Source organism: Capra hircus, chromosome 22 (genome assembly GCF_001704415.2).
Source record: "Capra hircus breed San Clemente chromosome 22, ASM170441v1, whole genome shotgun sequence".
Lineage (NCBI taxonomy): Eukaryota > Metazoa > Chordata > Mammalia > Artiodactyla > Bovidae > Capra > Capra hircus.
The window spans coordinates 7,175,570-7,194,980 of NC_030829.1; the positions used below are offsets into that span (position 1 = coordinate 7,175,570).

The window sequence follows — 19,411 nt, forward strand, 5'->3', positions numbered from 1 at the left end:
ACCAACCTAGACAACATATTAAAAAGCAGAGACATTACTTTGGCAACAAAGGTCCGTCTAGTCAAGGCTATGGTTTTTCCAGTAGTCATGTATGGATGTGAGAGTTGGACTTCGAAGAAAGCTGAGTGCCGAAGAATTGATGCTTTTGAACTGTGGTATTGGGTAAGACTCTTGAGAGTCCCTTGGACTGCAAGGAGATCCAACCAGTCCATCCTAAAGGAGATCAGTCCTGGGTGTTCACCGGAAGGACTGATGTTAAAGCTGAAACTCCCGTACTTTGGCCACCTGATGTGAAGAGCTAACTCATTTGAAAAAACCCTGATGCTGGAAAAGATTGAGGGCAGGAGGAGAAGGGGATGACAGAGGATGAGATGGTTGGATGGCATCACCGACTCAATGGACATGAGTTTGGGTAAACTCCAGGAGTTGGTGATGTACAGGCAGGCCTGGTGTACATGGGGTTGCAAAGAGTCTGACATGACTGAGCAACTGAATTGAACTGAACTGAAAGAAACCTTTGGGCTTCCCCAGTGGCTCAGGAGAAAATCCATCTGCCAATGCAGGAGATGTGGGTTTGATCCCTAAGTCAGGAAGATCCCCTGGAGAAGGAAATGGCAACCCTGTCTAGAAAAATCCCATGGACAGGTGAGCCTGGCGGGCTACAGACCATGGGGTCCCAGTGAGTCGGACATGACTTAGCGACTAAACAACAACAAAGAAGCTTTTAGGTATTAGAAGCGGAGAAGGCAATGGCACCCCACTCCAGTACTCTTGCCTGGAAAACCCCATGGACGGAGGAGCCTGGAAAGCTGCAGTCCATGGGGTCCCTGAGAGTTGGACACGACTGAGCGACTTCACTTTCACTTTTCACTTTCACGCATTGGAGGAGGAAATGGCAACCCACTCCAGTGTTCTTGCCTGGAGAATCCCAGGGACGGGGGAGCCTGGTGGGCTGCTGTCTATGGGGTCCAACGGAGTTGGACACGACTGAAGCGACTTAGCAGCAGCAGGTATCAGAAGATGCTACTGATACCCTTCCCGCTCCTCAGCCCTGAACTCCTCCCATTCTTCAGACAGTTAGGGAAATGACAAGAGCCTGGGATGTGTTTATCTGTCCTGTTACAGTTGAAGTCGTCCAACAATTCAAATGGAGGCTTTTTCATTTTCCTCCCTTGTGCAGATAAGCGAGCTGAACTCAGAGGGGTTAATTCTCCTCCCTGAGGCCACGAAGCTGATGGCTGTGAAACCTGGCTCTGAGTGAGGCTTGGTCTCGTTCTCCAGAGCCCTTACAAGCTGTGATTACGCAACCTGCCTTCACTTCCTGGCTGTGTGACAAGCTCCTAGTCTTACGTGGTAGGGAGTGGCACAACTGCAGGGCAGTCTCCATGCAGGATGACTAAGGCCGGTGTGCCTGAGATCAGAGGCTACTAGGTTAGGAGGCTTAGAGGAGGAGAAGACGGCACTGCTTCGGCCTTTGAAAGAAGGACTGGAGTTAACTGCGAAGGAAAGAGAGAAGGGCATTTATGGCAGAGGAATCAGTGCGAACTCAGGATCGGATATTCACCCTCCTTTTCCTCATAGCGCTGATCCTGACAGCACAATGCTGAGATGCCTAGATGTTCCTGTAGCCCTTGCCCCACATGAATCCCCAAGACATGCCTGTGTTTGTTGACCTTCACTGGCCAAAAGGCGGCCGCCCCTACACAAGTCACTCCTGGGGACCTCACCTCTGGATAAACCTCCCGCCTCAAACTAAAGGACACACTCCCACCGAGCCGCTGCCTCTGAGCCCGTTTGGCTCTGATTGGCTGCAAGACTTGCGCCTTCAGGCTAGCCACTCAGAGGCGCCCGCCAGTTCCCCCTTGCTTCTTATTGGCTGAGAGAAGCGCATGCTCAGCCACACCACGCGCCGCAAGCTCAGAGCTAGGACAGCCGTTAACTGCTCGGCGTCGTCATGTGGTTTCTTTACGGACTCGCTGGTCTCTGACAGGTAACTCAACTGGGGAGCAGGGGAAGAACCGGCCATCAGAAGGTGGGGAAGGGGAGGCTGTGGCGGCTCTCACTCACCTTGGAGCTCTGGAAGGCTACAGAGCCGATCGAGTGAGGGCCAGGGTATCGGGGGGTACCACGCCCCCTCTACCCCGGAATCTGGCTCAGGGCATGGCAGTTCACATGGTCTTGAACCTGGGCCGTTTCCTCCCGTCAGGGAGTCTTTGAGTGTGACTTGGGGACGAAGTAGGGGTGAGAACAGGCCTTTGGGGCCCAGGTCTTACTTGGTGTCGAAGGGTCGCTTAGGGGCCAGGGGTACGAAAATGATTCATCAACCGTCGATCCCCTTTGAGGTGACTGGATTTGCTCTTTGATGAACACAATTGCTGTCTTCTTGAGTCCACACTGTTACATTTGTTTATAATTAGAAAATAATGCATATTTCTTTCTTTGGAATGGGTAGAAAATTGTATATAGTGTATATATCTCTGGTAGCAACGAGAAAACTACTTGTGGCTCCAGTCCTCACTTGGTTGGAAGGAAGAATTGTCTTGCACAATTTTTGCACAATTAAAGCCTTGCACTCAACACCTAATCTGTTCTCAATCTGATTTTGTCACGAAGGTTATAAAAATTAAAATCATACAGTTTGTAACCTTTCAAGATTGGCATTTTTCATACAGCATAATTACTTTTCTGTCCCTCCAAGTTCTTGTGTGTAACTTGACACTTGTTTTTAGGGGAGATTGGGGTACTTTGAGGACTACTGTAGACCTTGAAGCTGATCCCTCTTAGCCATACCTGATGACAAGAAAAGCTAGCTCAGAGCTCAGGCATTGGACATTAATCTAGGGTCCATCACTTAGCAACTTTTATGATGTCGGCATGGCTACTAATATGTTTGTATCTGAATTTCCTGATCAACTTATGGAAGATAAGAAACCCACCTTACAGAGTTATTGTGAGAATTGAAAAGGATAATACATATGTACTCAGTAGAGTATATATTATAAACATTCCATAGTTCATCTTTTAGAATTCTGTTATTTATCCATTTTACTCATGTCAATGTGAGAGAATAAGATTGATTAATTAATGGCTTTTCACCTTTAAAAAGGCCAACAATAAGCTCAGTCTATGTCTAATCTTCATTACCATTGTTACTATGATCTACCATACTAAAACCATCTTCAAACTGGTCATATAACCCTCTTAGACTTTAGACTATACTCCTAAGCTCCAGTAATCAAAGCAGTGTGATACTAGCAAAAAGGCAGAGTTATAGATCAATGCTGTGCCCAGAAATGAATCCATACACCTATGGTCAATTATCTACAACAAAGGTATCAAAAATACATAATGGAGAAAAGACAGGCTCTTCAACAAGTGGTACTGGGAAAATGAAAGCTACATTTAAAATAGTGAGGTCAGAATATTCCCTCATACCACATGCAAAATAAACTCAAAATGCTTTAAAGACCTACATGTAAGACCAAAATCCATAAACTCCTAAAGAAAAAAAACACAGTTTGACATAAATCATAGCAATTTTTTTATTAGTCTCCTAAGGCAAAGATATAAAATCAAAAATAAATGAATTAGACCTATTTAAACTTAAAAACCTTTTGCACAGCAAAGGAAACTATTGACAAAATGAAAAAAACTATGGAGTGTGAGAAAATATTTGCAAATGATGTGACAGGAGTTAATATTAAAACTATATTAACAGCTTATACAACTCAAAGAGCAAACAAACCAATCAAAAATGAGAAGACCTAAATTAACATTTTTCGTGAGAAGTCATACAAATGGCTAACAGGTACATGAAAACATGCTCAACTTTTCTAATCATAAGAGAAATGCAAATCAAAACCACAATGAAGTGTCACCTCACACCTGTGAGAATGGCTGTCAAAAGTCTACAAATAACAAATGTTGGGGAGGATGTGGAGAAAAGAGAACGTTTATATGCTATTGGTAGAAATGTAAATTGTTGCAGCCACTGGAAAACAGTGTTTGTTGTTACTGAGTTGCAAAGTAGTGTCCCACTCTTTGGACCCCATGGACTTCAGCACGTCAGGCCTCCCTGTCCATCACCAACTCCTGGAGTTTACTCAAACTAGTGTCCACTGAGTCGCTAATGTCATCCAACCATTTGATCCTTTGTTGTCCCCTTCTCCTGCCCTCAATCTTTCCCAGCATCAGTCTTTTCCAATGAGTTAGCTCCTCGCATCAGGTGGCCAAAGTACTAGAGTTTCAGCTTCAACATCAGTCCTTCCAGTGAACACCCAGGACTGATCTCCTTTAGGATGATCTGGTTTGATCTCCTTGCAGTCCAAGGAACTCTCAAGAGTCTTCTCCAACACCACAGTTCAAAAGCATCAATTCTTCAGCACTCAGCTTTCTTTATAGTCCAACTCTTACATCCATACATGACTCTTGGGAAAACCATAGCCTTGACTAGATGGACCTTTGTTGGACCTCTGCTTTTTAATATGCTGTCTAGGTTGGTCATAAACTTTCTTTCCAAGGAGTAAGTGTCTTTTAATTTCATGGCTGCAATCACCATCCGCAGTGATTTTTGAGCCCCCCAAAATAAAGTCTGCCACTGTTTTCACTGTTTCCCCATATATTTGCCATGAAGTGATGGGACCAGATGCCATGATCTTAGTTTTCTGAATGTTGAGCTTTAAGCCAACTTTTTCACTCTCCTCTTTCACTTTCATCAAGAGGCTTTTTAGTTCCTCTTCACTTTCTGTCATAAGAGTGCTATCATCTACATATCTGAGGTTATTGATATTTCTCCCGGCAATCTTGATTCCAGCTTGTGCTTCATCCAGCCCAGTGTTTCTCATGATCTACTCTGCATATAAGTTAAATAGCAGGGTGAGGATATACAGCCTTGATATACTCCTTTTTCTTTTTGGAACCAGTCTGTTCCATGTCCAGTTCTCACTGTTGCTTCCTGACCTGCATACAGATTTCTCAAGAGGCTGGTCAGGTGGTCTGGTATTCTCATCTCTTTCAGAATTTTCCACAGTTTATTGTGATCCACACAGTCAAAGGCTTTGGCATAGTCAATACAGCAGAAATAGTTGTTTTTCTGGAACTCTCTGGCTTTTTCGATGATCCAGCAGATGTTGGCAATTTGATCTCTGGTTCCTCTGCCTTTTCTAAAACCAGCTTGAACATCTGGAAGTTCACAGTTTATGTACTGTTGAAGCCTGGCTTGGAGAATTTTGAACGTTACTTTACTAGCATGTGAGATGAGTGCAATTGTGTGGGAGTTTGAGCATTCTTTGGCATTGCCTTTCTTTGGAATTGGAATGAAAACTGACCTTTTCCAGTCCTGTGGCCACCGCTGAGTTTTCTAAATTTCCAGACACATTGAGTGCAGCACTTTCACAGCATCATCTTTCAGGATTTGAAATAGCTCAACTGGAGTTCCATCACCTCCACTAGCTTTGTTTGTAGTGATGCTTCTGAAGGCCCACTTGACTTCACCTTCCAGGATGTCTGGCTCTAGGTGAGTGATCACCCCTTTGTGATTATCTGGGTCGTGAAGATCTTTTTTGTACAGTTCTTCTGTGTATTCTTGCCACCTCTTCTGAATATCTTATGCTTCTGTTAGGTCCCTACCATTTCTGTCCTTTATTGAGCCCATCTTTGCATGACATGTTCCCTTGATATCTCTAATTTTCTTGAAGAGATCTCTAGTCTTTCCCATTCTATTGTTTTCCTCTATTTCTTTGCACTGGAAGACAGTATGGAGATGCCCAAAAAACTAAAAGTAGAACTGACATACAACCTAGCAATCCCATTCCTGGGCTTGTACCCAAAGAAAACCGTAATTCAAAAAGATACATGTTCCCCAATGTTCAGAGCCGACCTGTTTACAATAGCAAAGACTTGGAAGCAATCCAACTGCCCATTAACAAATGATGGGTTTAGGAAGATGTGGCATATATATATATAGAATGGAATATTACTCAGTCATAAAATAGAATGAAATTCTGCCATTTGCAGCTGTGTGGATGGACCTAAAGAATATTATGCTTAGTGAAATAAGTCAGAGAAAGACAAATACCAAATGCTGCCACTTTTCTGTGGAATCTAAAAAATGCAAATGAATGTACATGCAAAACAGAAACAGACTCACAGAGAAAACACACTTGTGGTTACCAACGGGGAGAGGGAAGTGCAGAAAGATACACTGGGGATTAACAGATACAAACTACTGTGTATAAAATGAACAGCAAAGATACGCTGTATAGCAGGGGAATTATACCCCTTATCTTCTAATTACAGTGTAGTAGACCACGTCTGGACATGGAACAACAACTGGTTCCAAATAGGAAAAGGAGGACGTCAAGGCTGTATATTGTCACGCTGCTTATTTAACTTCTATGCGGAGTACATCATGAGAAACGCTGGGCTGGAAGAAACACAAGCTGGAATCAAGATTGCCGGGAGAAATATCAATAAACTCAGATATGCAGATGACACCACCCTTATGGCAGAAAGTGAAAAAGAACTAAGGAGCTTCTTGATGAAAATGAAAGAAGGCAGTGAAAAAGTTGGCTTAACGCTCAACATTCAGAAAACTAAGATCATGGCGTCTGTTCCCTTGACTTCATGGCAAATAGATGGGGAAACAGTGGCTGACTTTATTTTTCTGGGCTCCAAACTCACTGTGGATGGTGACTGTAGCCATGAAATTAAAAGTCCCTTGCTCCTTGGAAGAAAAGTTATGACCAACCTAGACAGCATATTAAGAAACAGAGACATTACTTTGCCAACAAAGGTCCATCTAGTCAAGGCTATGGTTTTTCCAGGAGTCATATATGGATGTGAGAGTTGGACTATAAAGAAAGCTGAGTGCCGAAGAATTGATGCTTATGAACTGTGGTGTTGGAGAAGACTCTTGAGAGTCCCTTGGACTGCAAGGAGATCCAACCAGTCCATCCTAAAGGAAATCAGTCTTGAATATTCATTGGAAGGACTGATGTTAAAGCTGAAACTCCAGTACCTTGGCCACATGATGCGAAGAGCTGACTCATTGGAAAAGACCCTGATGCTGGGAAAGATTGAAGGCAGGAGGAGAAGGGGCGACAGAGGATGAGATGGTTGGATGGCATCACCGACACAATGGACGTGGGTTTTGGTGGACTCCGGGAGTCATTGATGGACAGGGAGGCCTGGTGTGCTGCAGTTCATAGGGTCACAAAGAACCGGACATGACTGAGCGACTGAACTGAACTGATACCACTTCAGGATTCTTGCCTTGAGCAACCCATGCACAGTATGAAAAGGCAAAAAGATAGAACACTGAAAGTTGAACTCCCCAGGTTGGTAGGTGCCCAGTATGCTACTGGAGATCAGTAGAGAAATAACTCCAGAAAGAATGAAGGGATGGAGCCAAAGCAAAAATGACACCCAGCTGTTAATGTGACTGGTGATGGAAGCAAGGTCTGATGCTGTAAAGAGCAGTATTGCATAGGGACCTGGAATGTTAGGTCTGTGAGTCAAGGCAAATTGGAAGTGGTCAGACAGGAGATGACAAGAGTGAACATCAACATTCTAGGAATCAGCGAACTAAAATGGACTGGAATGTGTGAATTGAACTCAGAAAACCATTATATATACTACTGTGGGCTGGAATCCCTTAGAAGAGCCCTCATAGTCAAGAAAAGAATCCGAAATGCATTAGTTGGCTGCAATCTCAAAAATGACAGAATGATCTCTGTTCATTTCCAAGGCAAACCATTCTATATCACGCTAATCCAATTCAATATCAGAGTCAGTGCCTCAACAAGTAATGCTGAAGACGCTGACACTGAACGGTTCTTTGAACACCTACAAAAGCTTTTAGAACTAACACCCCCAAAACGATGTCCTTTTCATTATAGGGGACTGGAATGCAAAAGTAGGAGGTCAAGAAATTCCTGGAGTAACAGGCAAATTTGGCCTTGGTATACAGAGTGACGCAGGGCAAAGGCTAATAGAGTTTTGCCAAGAGAATGCACTGGTCATGGCAAACACCCTCTTCCAATAGACAAGAGAAGACTCTACACATGGACATCAGCAGATGGTCAACACCGAAATCAGATTGATTATATTCTTTGCAGCCAAAGATGGAGAAGCTCTATACAGTCAGCAAAAACAAGACCTGGAGCTGACTGTGGCTCAGATCATGAACTCCTTAATGCCAAATTCAGACTTAAGTTGAAGGAAGTGGGGAAAACCACTAGACCATTCAGGTGTGACATAAATCATATCCCTTACAGTGGAATAAGTGAAGTAGCTCAGTCGTGTCCGACTCTTTGCGACCCTGTGGACTGTAGCCCACCAGGCTCCTCCATTCATGGGATTCTCCAGGCAGGGATACTGGAGTGGTTGCCATTTCCTTCTCGAGGGGATCTTCCCAACCCAGGGATTGAACCCAGGTCTCCCGCATTGCAGGCAGATGCTGTAACTTCTGAGCCACCAGGGAAGTGACATAGATTCAAGGGATTAGATCTGATAGAGTGCCTGAAGAACTATGGACAGAGGTTCATTACATTGTATAGGAGACAGGGATCAAGACCATCCCCAAGAAAAAGAAATGCAAAAAGGCAAAATGGTTGTCTGAGGAGGCCTTACAAATAGCTGTAAAAAGAAGGGAAGCAAAAGGCAAAGGAGAAAAGGAAAGATGTACACATTTGAATACAGAGTTCCAAAGCATAGCAAGGAGAGATAAGAAAGCCTTCCTTAGTGATCAGTGCAAAGAAATAGAGGAAAACAATAGAATGGGAAAGACTAGAGATCACTTCAAGAAAATTAGAGATACCAAGGGAACATGTCATGCAAAGATGGGCTCAATAAAGGACAGAAATGGTATGGACCTAACAGAAGCAGAAGATATTCAGAAGAAGTGGCAAGAATACACAGAAGAACTGTATAAAAAAGATCTTCATGACCCAGATAATCACAATGGTGTGATCACTCACCTAAAGCCAGACATCCTGGAAGGTGAAGTCAAGTGGGCCTTCAGAAGCATCACTACGAACAAAGCTAGTGGAGGTGTTGGAATTCCAGTTGAGCTATTTCAAATCCTGAAGATGATGCTATGAAAGTGCTTCACTCAAAATGTCAGCAAATTTGGAATACTCAGCAGAGGCCACAGGACTGGAAAAGATCAGTTTTCATTTCAATCCCAAAGAAAGGCAATGCCAAAGAATGCTCAAACTCCCACATAATTGCATTTATCTCTCTCTCTAGCAAAATAATGCTCAAAATTCTTCAAGCCAGGCTTCAGCAATACATGAACCGTGAACCTCCTGATGTTCAAGCTGGTTTTAGAAAAGGCAGAGGAACCAGACATGAAATTGCCAGCATCTGGTGGATCACTGAAAAAGCAAGAGAGTTCCAGAGAAACATCTATTTCTGCTTTATTGACTGTACCAAACCCTTTGACTGTGTGGATCACAATAAACTGTGGAAAATTCTGAAAGAGATGGGAATAGCAGACCACCTTACCTGCCTCTTGAGAAATCTGTATGCAGGTCAGGAAGCAACAGTTAGAACTGGGCTTGGAACAACAGACTGGTTCCAAATAAGAAAAGGAGTATATCAAGGCTGTCTATTGTGACCCTGCTTATTTAACTTACATGCAGAGTACATCATGAGAAAACTGGACTGGAAGAAGCACAAGCTGGAATCAAGATTGCTGGGAGAAATATCAATAACCTCAGATATGCAAATGACACCACTCTTACATGGAAAAACTTGAAGAACTAAAGAGTCTCTTGATGAAAATGAAAGAGGAGAGTGAAAAAGTACTCAACATTAAAAAACTCAACATTCAGAAAACTAAGATCATGGCATCTGGTCCCGTCACTTGACGGCGAATAGATGGGGAAACAATGGAAACAGTGACAGACATTTTTTCGGCTCCACAATCACTGCACATGGCGACTGCAGTCATGAAATTAAAAGATGCTTGCTTCTTGAAAGAAAAACTATGAGAAACCTAGATAGCATATTAGACATTACTTTGCTGACAAAGGTCTGTCTAGTCAAAGCTATGGTTTGTTTCCAGTAGTTGGACTATAAAGAAAGCTGAGCACCAAAGAATTGATACTTTTGAACTGTGATGTTGGAGAAGAGTTTTGAAAGTCCCTTGGACTGCAAGAAGATCAAACCAGCCAATCCTACAGGAAATAAGACCTGAATATTCATTGGAAGAACTGATGCTGAAGCTTTAACTCCAATACTTTGGACACCTGATACGGAGAACTGACTCATTGGATAAGACCCAAATTCTGGGAGAAATTGAAGGCAGGAGGAGAAAATGATGACAGAGGTTGAGATTTTTTGGATGGACATGAGTTTGAGCAAGCTCTGGGAGTTGGTGATGGACAGGGAAGCCTGGCGTGCTGAAGTCGTTCAGGTTGCAAAGAGTTGGACACAACTGAGCGACTGAACTGAACTGAACTGATACCTGAAACTACTATAGTACTGTAAGTGAACTTTTTATTCAATAAAAATAATAAAGAAATAGAATATCTGGAATTTTAGATAATAGGAAATGCTAGAGAGAAAAAAGCAGAATGGAGATTGATAAGGTATGTCAGAGAGGGTTGAAATTTTCATTTTGATAAGAGTTGAAGATCTCATTTGGAAAGTAATTTTTTGGTAAAAGCTTGAAAGGAATGGGAGAATTTACATATCTGAAAGAAGAAAATTTGAAGCAGAGAAAAAACCAAATGCAAAAGACCTGAGGTGACAACATGCCTGATAACATCTTTGAGGCAAAGATTAGTGTGGAAAAGGAAAGGGATTGATAGAAGGAAATGAGATTAGAGTGTTAGGGTTAGATCATGCAGAGTCTTAAAGTCATAATAAGGGCACTGACTTGTGTGTGCATGTAACAGTTTCATTTAGGTATAATTCACATACTGTAAAAGTCACTTTTAAAAATGTACGATGCAGGGCTTCCCTGATGGTCCACTGGTTAAGAATCTGCCTGCCAATGCAGGGGACACGGGTTCAATCCCTGCTCCAGGAAGATCCCACATGCCACGGAGCAACAGCGCCCACGCACCACCACTACTGATCCTGCGCTCTAGAGCCAGGAGCCGGAGCTACTGAGCCCCTGTGCCCTAGGCCAACACTCCACAAGAGAAACCAGTGCAGTGAGAAGCCTTTGCGCTGCGACAAAGAGCAGCCCCCTCTCATCCCACCTAGAGAGAGCCCACACACAGCAATGAAGACTCAGCACAGCCAAAACATAAAATAAGTAAATCTGTCTAAAAAATGTACAATTCAGTGGCTTTTTGTATGTTCATAGAGTTTTGCAACCATTGTCGTAATCAATTTTAGAACGTTTTCATCACTTGCAAAAGAAACCCCATACTCATCAGTAGTCACTCAGCATTCTCTCACTCTCCTCTGCCCCAACCCTGTGTAACAATTTACTTTCTTTATAGATCCACCTATTCAGAACATCTCATCTCATATAAATGAAATAATATTTGGTCTTTTGTGACTGGCTTCCTTCACTTACCATGATGTTTTCAAGGCTTATCTCTGATGTAGCATATACTGGTACTTCATTCCTTTTTATAGTTGAATAATATTCAATTGTATGGCGGTACATTTTTTTATCCAGTCATCAGTTGATAGAGATTTGCGTTGTTTCCATCTTCTGACTGTTTGAGCCTTCATTTATAGGTCTTTGTGTGGATATATGTTTTTATTTCTCTTGGGTATATATCTAGGAGTAGAATTGTTAGGAAATTCCCACACTCCATTCCAAAGTGACTTAACTATTTTACATTACCATAGTAATGTGTGAGGTTTCCAATTTCTTCACAACCTTGTCAATACTTGTTATCTGTCTTTTCAGTTATAACCATCCTAATGGATATGAAATTGTATGTCATTGGGGTTTTGATTTACATTTCCCTGATGGTTCATGATATTCACTATTTTTTCATGTGCTTATTAACTGTATCTCTTCTTTGAAGAAATGTCTGTTCAGTTCTTTTACTCATTTCAAGTTTGATTATTTGTCTTATTATAAGAGTTTTTATATATTCTGGATACAGGTCACTTATCAGACATACGTATCTTTTCCCATTCTGTGGGTTGTCTTTTTACTCCCTGGTGGCTCAGATGGTAAAGCGTCTGTCTACAATGCGGGAGACCTGAGTTCGATCCCTAGGTTGGGAAGATTCCCTGGAGAAGGAAATGGCAACCCATTCCAGTACTCTTGCCTGGAAAATCCCATGGATGGAGGAGCTTGGTGCAGGCCACTGTCCATGGGGTCGCAAAGAATCGGGTACAACTGAGCGACTTCACTTTACCTTTGAAGGTCCATCTAGTCAAAGCTATGGTTTTTCCAGTAGTCATGGATGGATGTGAGAGTTGGATCATAAAGCTGAGCGCTGAAGAATTGATGCTTTTGAACTGTGGTGTTGGAGAAGAATCTTGAGAGTCCCTTGGATTGCAAGGAGATCCAACCAGTCCATTCTAAAGTAAATCAGTCCTGAATATTCATTGGAAGGGCTGATGCTGAAGCTGAAACTCCAATACTTTGGCCACTTGATGCAAAGAATTGGAAAAGACCAATTCTTTTCCAAGACTAATTGGAAAAGACCCTGTGATGCTGGGAAAGATTGAAGGCAGGAGGAGAAGGGGACGGCAGAGGATGAGATGGTTGGATGGCATCACCAACTCAATGGACATGAATTTGAGCAGGCTTCAGGAGTTAATGATGGACAGGGAAGCCTGGTGTGCTGCAGTGCATGGGATTGCAAAGAGTGACATGACTGAACGACTGATCTGAACTGAACCTTTGAAGCATAAAAGTTTTTGTGACTTCCAATTTATTTTTTCTCTTGTTGCTTGTAGTTTTGTCATATGTCTGAGCAGGTTTTGCCTAATCCAGGATTACATTTTATAACTCAAAATATCTTAAATTATGATTAAATTTAAAATATCTTAAATTATGATTAGGATTAATTTGAAGGTGCTAAATTGTCACCTGCTGGTAAGATTCATTACCCTAATACTGCAGTTTTCAAAGTGTGGAATGTGGAGCCCTCTGGTGGGAACCAGAGAGTCTTTTAGAGCGTTTGCAAGTCCATAATGATAAGATGTTCTTTGTCCTTTTCACTATGTTGATATTTGCACTAACGGTGCAAAAGTATTGGCAGGTAAAACCACTTGGCAGCATCTGGAAAACTGCATTGTAGCTTCTGAAAAATTGCATTGTACATTCTTTAGAATGTAGAAGAAAAAAATTAAAAACACATATACAGTTGACCCTTGAACAACATGACTGAACTGTGTGGGTCCACTTACAGGTGGGTTTTTTCGATAGTAAATACAACAGTATTACACAATCGGATCCAAAGGTGGTTGAATCCATGGATGCGGAACTGCTTCCATCGAGAGCCAACTTAATTTATACTTGGATTTTTGACTGCATGCACAGACGATGGGTACCTGTAACCTAAATGTTGTTCAAGGGTCAATAGTAATTCTACAAATTCTTTAGAAGTTAAAATTATTTAATCTGGTATTAGTAGTAGTAGTATAAAAATAGTTTTGACCTCGTGGACCACTCAAAACAATCCTGGAGCCCCTCTAGGAGTCCACAGACAATACTCCAAAAACAACTGCACTGCCAAAATAGATCCCTTGATAGAAGAATTATTTGAAGTGCACTTTAAATTTCTACCAGTATCACTTATATATTGAGGAATCTTTGATGTAAAGAAATACAAATTTGTGGGAGGGCAGTGGGGAGAAGGAAGGATTTATTACTTGCACCAAGTAAGGAGAACAAGGATCTTTTTCCAAAGGAGTTGCTCCCTGAACTGTAAAATTGGCTAATTTTTTTGAGGGGGGTAATTTTTAAAGCAGGAGTACCTGCATATTCATGAAGGGGCTTGAGCAGAGGGGAATTCAGCATAGAATTGGGGCAAAGGTCAACAGAGTCCAAGCTTTAGTTGACTGAAGTCGGGACGGTCAGCGCCATCATTGCATCCTCCACCTGGGTAGGGACGTTAGTTCCTCCAGAACCAGAGCTGTTGTCAGTTGAGTGAAGCTCAAGTTCTTTATGCCTTGTCATAGAAAGAATTCAGTGAGAGACAAAGTGATAGGTAACAAGGGGATTTATTTAGAGAGATGCACATTCCATAGATAGAATATGATCCATCTTAAAAGATTGAGAGCAGCCCTGGGAGAGAGACACTCCACAGAGTGTGGACCATCTCAGAAGGTAAGAGGCTAAATATCAATATTTAATTTAGTGTTCATATATGATTTTCAGTATATATGAAAGTGAGATCAAACCAGTCAGTGCTAAAGTAAATCAGTCCTGAATATTCATTGGAAGGACTGATGCTGAAGCTGAAAATCCAATCCTTTGGCCACCTGATGCAGAGAACTGACTCATTGGAAAAGGCCCTGATGCTGGCAAAGGTTGAAGGCAGGAGGAGAAGGGGACGAAAGAGGATGAGAAGGGGACGAAAGAGGATGAGATGGTTGGATGGCATCACCAACTCAATGGACATGAGTCTGAACAAGCTCTGAGAGTTGGTGATCGACAGGGAAGCCTGGTGTGCTGCAGGTCCATCGGAGTGCAGAGTCAGACACGACTGAGCGAGTGAGCTGAACTGATACATGAAAGACAGTATATTTTAATTTTTAATTATTATATATCACTTTATTATCTGTGATCATATATGTGTTTGTTACTGTATGTATAAATACAACACATCCAGTTTCCTGAATAATCTTTACATATTTCAGCTCTATATTATATAGAATCATATATTCCATCATATGAATGAAATATGTGATTCTGTGCGTATGCATGTGTGATCAGTCGTGACTGACTGTGACCCCATGGACTGTAGCACACCAGGCTCCTCTAAGACGGTATATTTTAAATTAATACATTATATCTGTTTTTAACTTTTCTAAATTCTGTGATGAAAAGACTGTACGTGCATATCGTCAGAGTGTGGCCCTTAAAATAACTGCCAGAATGAAGTGCTGATTTCTAGCTTGGGTGCAAAAATAATAGTCAGGATCTGTCCTATGGACACAACAGCTAGGGTAAAACTTTATCATTCAACTACTTATGTGAATTTTTCTAGGTTTTAACCTATAGTAATATTTCTCCCCAAACATTCCAAACTCTGTATTAATAAACTGTGACTGCTAATCTGTGAGGTGGGAGGGAGTGATACTGTTGGTGATTGTCTTGAGCACATCCCTAGGTAAGAATTTTGAAACTTAACTTCATGAGAAGGAATATTTCTTCACATGTAAATTTTTCACATATTTAAGAATATTTAAGAATTCTTTGGATTCCCCAAATTAATTCTAAACTGAATTTAAATGTTAGATATAAAATAAGCTTGAACTGAAAAGCTGATTACATTACTTCATAGCACATAACCCGCGAGAGGCCCTAGTATGCAGATGAGGATGTGACAGTGAGTTTGGAGTTGCCTTCAACTTTGGGGGAACAGAAGAAACTGAAGCACAAAACAGAAACTTAGAGAAGCTGAAAGAAGCTAAAGTATTTAAAAACGCATTAAATGGGTGAGTTTAAATACTCTAGTTATTTCCTTATTTGCAGTATAGTTGGTTAGAAGATTGTGCTCGTGAATAAATGGTATAAGTTATGCTCAACATAGAAAATGCGTTTCTTTGTTTCACTCTCACAATTCTAAAATCAGTTTCGTATGTTAAAATATGTTTAATATAGTTTGACTGGTGCTTTTGACCAAATCAGTCCCACTTCTCAATTATATATGAGTGATCCTTTTCAAGCGCTGTGTTATTGATCACAACATGTCTTTCTTTTTTCCTTAAATAAACCAAGACACTCAGGTAAGTACATATGAGAACTGCTAACAATATGTGCATATCTCATAACGTAAAATGAGCCCCATTTTAAAAACAAGTATGCAGGAGGAGAGCTTTTATGATGCAGATAGAGTGTTCTGTGGATATTACATGCGCTTTTTATTACATTATGTCATTGTGTAGGTATGAGTACTGCTTATATAATATTTGCACCTGAAAGCTTATATAAACAGGAACACACACAAGGTCACACACACATCTTCTAGTTTGATAACAGACGAAGTATCAAAGTATTCAAAGTATCATTTTGTGTTATATAATGTTTAAATATTTTCAGAAAAGAGCAAAAGTTAATTTTTGACATGACATTTTTAAGTACCATAAATAATGTATGAAAAATGTTTTCTGATTAAAAATACATTTTACTTTATACTAGGAATCACTTCTTATCTTGAGATGTTCTCAAATGTCTTAGCAGGAGAGAACCACGGTGGCATTGTGAATATAAGGTGAATGCTCAGTCTTTCCCAGGTGATGCGGTGGTAAAGGGTCTGCCGGCCAATGCAGGAAACATGAGACCTGGGTTCAGTCCCTGGGTGGGGAGGATCCCCTGGAGGAGGGCACGGCAACCCCCTCCAGTATTCTTGCCTGGAGAATCCTGTGGACAGAGGAGCCTGGCGGGCTGCAGTCCGTCGGGTCACAGAGTCGCACATGCCTGAGCGACTGAGCACGCACACGTGCGCACACTCACTGATTCTGTCTTCTCTGCCCCGTCTCCTTGTGCATGTTGACTCCTGGCACTCAGGAAGGCGTGGCCCATCCCAGCTCTTAGCCCTGTGGCGCTAATGTGTAAGCAGACTCTGGAACTGAGTGTTGATGCGGGAGTGGCAGGGCTCAGGGAGGCCAGAGGAAGGAGAAGCGGGAGCACAGGGCTGTCTGTTCCGAAGAGACGGGCGAGATAGTATCTTGACATCTGGGGACACTGAGGAGGGTGCAGCCCTAAGGGAGTATGGCCCCGTGTTTCTCCTAACTGCTTCTAAACAGTTTCGTTTTTCTTTATTGAAAGCCCTGGGTTTTGCAGCTCAAGGCGCCATTATTCAGCACAGCATGGAGCCATTAATTTTTTTACAGATTTTTCACCTTCTCTTTTTACACTAGACCAAAAGAAGATGGCAGCAACGGACCACGGTACACGTCTGGACACTGTTTTCCAGTCTCCAGGGCCACCACCTGCCTCCACAGGCCCCACCTGAGGATTCTCAGAGCTGCAGGAATGAGAGTTCTTTCAACTTTTATCCTCATGGTGACTCCCCATGCGGTTTCTTGAGGGCTGTGGTAAACCATTTCTCTGTAATAAAAATACCCATGATACTCTTTTCTCTACTACCTCTTTGAAATGTAAGATGGCAGTACTAAAAAAAAGATGGCAATATTAAAATTGCTTATATTGAATGTACTGTCATTTCCAAAATTCTTCACATGGTCAAATAAAAATATTCTCTTTGAATATGCAAACCTGTATTTTATATTTTGTATCCCAACTGTGTTTAACAAGGAGGGATCGAACTTTGAGTTAAGGAGAGAGGAAGAACCTCACAGGGCTGACTTACAGGTAGAAAGTCAGGGTTGGAGGGGATTGGTTATTCCAGAGACAGGATTTGGTGGGTTGTATGTGTGTTGGCGGGGGCTGCTCTGGTGGCTCAGTAGAAAGGAATCTGCTTGCCAATGTAGGAGACTCGAGTTCAATCCCTGGGTCGTGAAGATCCCCTGGAGAAGGAAATAGCAAACCACTCCAGTATTCTTGCCTGGGAAATGCTATTGGAAGAAGTGTTGCTGAAACTGAAGCTCCAATACTTTGGCCACCTGATGTGAAGAGCAGACTCACTGGAAAAGACCCTGATGCTGGGAAAGATTGAGGGCATAAAGAGAAGCGGGTGGCAGAGGATAAGATGGTTCGATAGCATCACCAACTCAATGGACATGAATTTGAGCAAACTCTGGGAAATAGTGAAGAACAAAGGAGTCTGGTATGCTACAGTCCATGGGGTCACGGAGTCAGACACGACTTAGTGACCGAAAAACAACAGTGTGTGTCGGGTGGTAGTTGCTCTGGGGGAGGAAAGGAGAAGGGCCTAGATCTGATAGATAGAGTGCCTGATGAACTATGGAATGAGGTTCATGACATTGTACAGGAGACAGGGATCAAGACCATCCCCAAGGAAAAGAAATGCAAAAAAGCAAAATGGCTGTCTGGGGAGGCCTTATAAATAGCTGTAAAAAGAAGAGAGGCGAAAGCAAAGGAGAAAAGGAAAGATATAAGCATCTGAATACAGAGTTCCAAAGAATAGCAAGAAGAGATAAGAAAGCCTTCTTCAGTGATCAATGCAAAGAAATAGAGGAAAAGAACAGAATGGGAAAGACTAGAGATCTCTTCAAGAAAATTACAGATACGAAGGGAACATTTCATGCAAAGATGGGATCGATAAAGGACAGAAATAGTATGGACCTAACAGAAGCAGAAGATATTAAGAAGAGGTGGCAAGAATACACGGAAGAACTGTACAAAAAAGATCTTCACGACCCAGATAATCATGATGATGTGATCACTCACCTAGAGCCAGACATCTTGGAATGTGAAGTCAAGCGGGCTTTAGAAAGCATCACTACGAGCAAAGCTAGTGGAGGTGATGGAATTCTGGTTGAGCTGTTTCAAATCCTGAAAGATGATGCTGTGAAAGTGCTGCACTCAATATGCCAGCAAATTTGGAAAACTCAGCAGAGGCCACAGGACTGGAAAAGGTCAGTTTTCATTCCAGTCCCTAAGAAAGGCAATGCCAAAGAATGCTCAAACTACCACACAATTTTACTCATCTCACATGCTAGTAAAGTAATGCTCAAAATTCTCCAAGCCAGGCTTCAGCAATATGTGAACCGTGAACTTCCAGATGTTCAAGCTGGTTTTAGAAAAGGCAGAGGAACCAGAGATCAAATTGCCAACATCAGCTGGATCATGGAAAAAGCAAGAGAGTTCCAGAAAAACAACTATTTGTGCTGTACTGACTATGCCAAACCCTTTGACTGTGTGGATCACAATAAACTGGAAAATTCTGAAAGAGATGGGAATACCAGACCACCTAACCTGCCTCTTGAGAAATCTGTATGCAGGTCAGGAAGCAACAGTTAGAACTGGACTTGGAACAACAGACTGGTTCCAAATAGGAAAAGGAGTACGTCAAGGCTGTCTATTGTCACCCTGCTTATTTAACTTCTATGCAGAGTACATCATGAGAAACGCTGGACTGGAAGAAACACAAGCTGGAATCAAGATTGCCGGGGGAAATATCAATAACCTCAGATATGCAGATGACCCCACCCTTATGGCAGAAAGTGAAGAGGAGCTGCTAAAAAGCCTCTTGATGAAAGTGAAAGAGGAGAGTGAAAAAGTTGGCTTAAAGCTCAACATTCAGAAAATGAAGATCATGGCATCTGGTCCCATCACTTCATGGGAAATAGATGGAGAAACAGTAGAAATAGTGTCAGACTTTATTTT

The 19,411-nt window shown here is 42.0% G+C and overlaps 1 long non-coding RNA gene across 1 annotated transcript; it reads left to right on the forward strand.

Moving 5' to 3' along the window:
* Positions 1,423-17,337, forward strand: LOC106503408. The gene is made up of 3 exons (XR_001919954.1): positions 1,423-1,990; positions 15,441-15,594; positions 17,020-17,337. It is a non-coding gene; the product is annotated as an uncharacterized LOC106503408 (long non-coding RNA).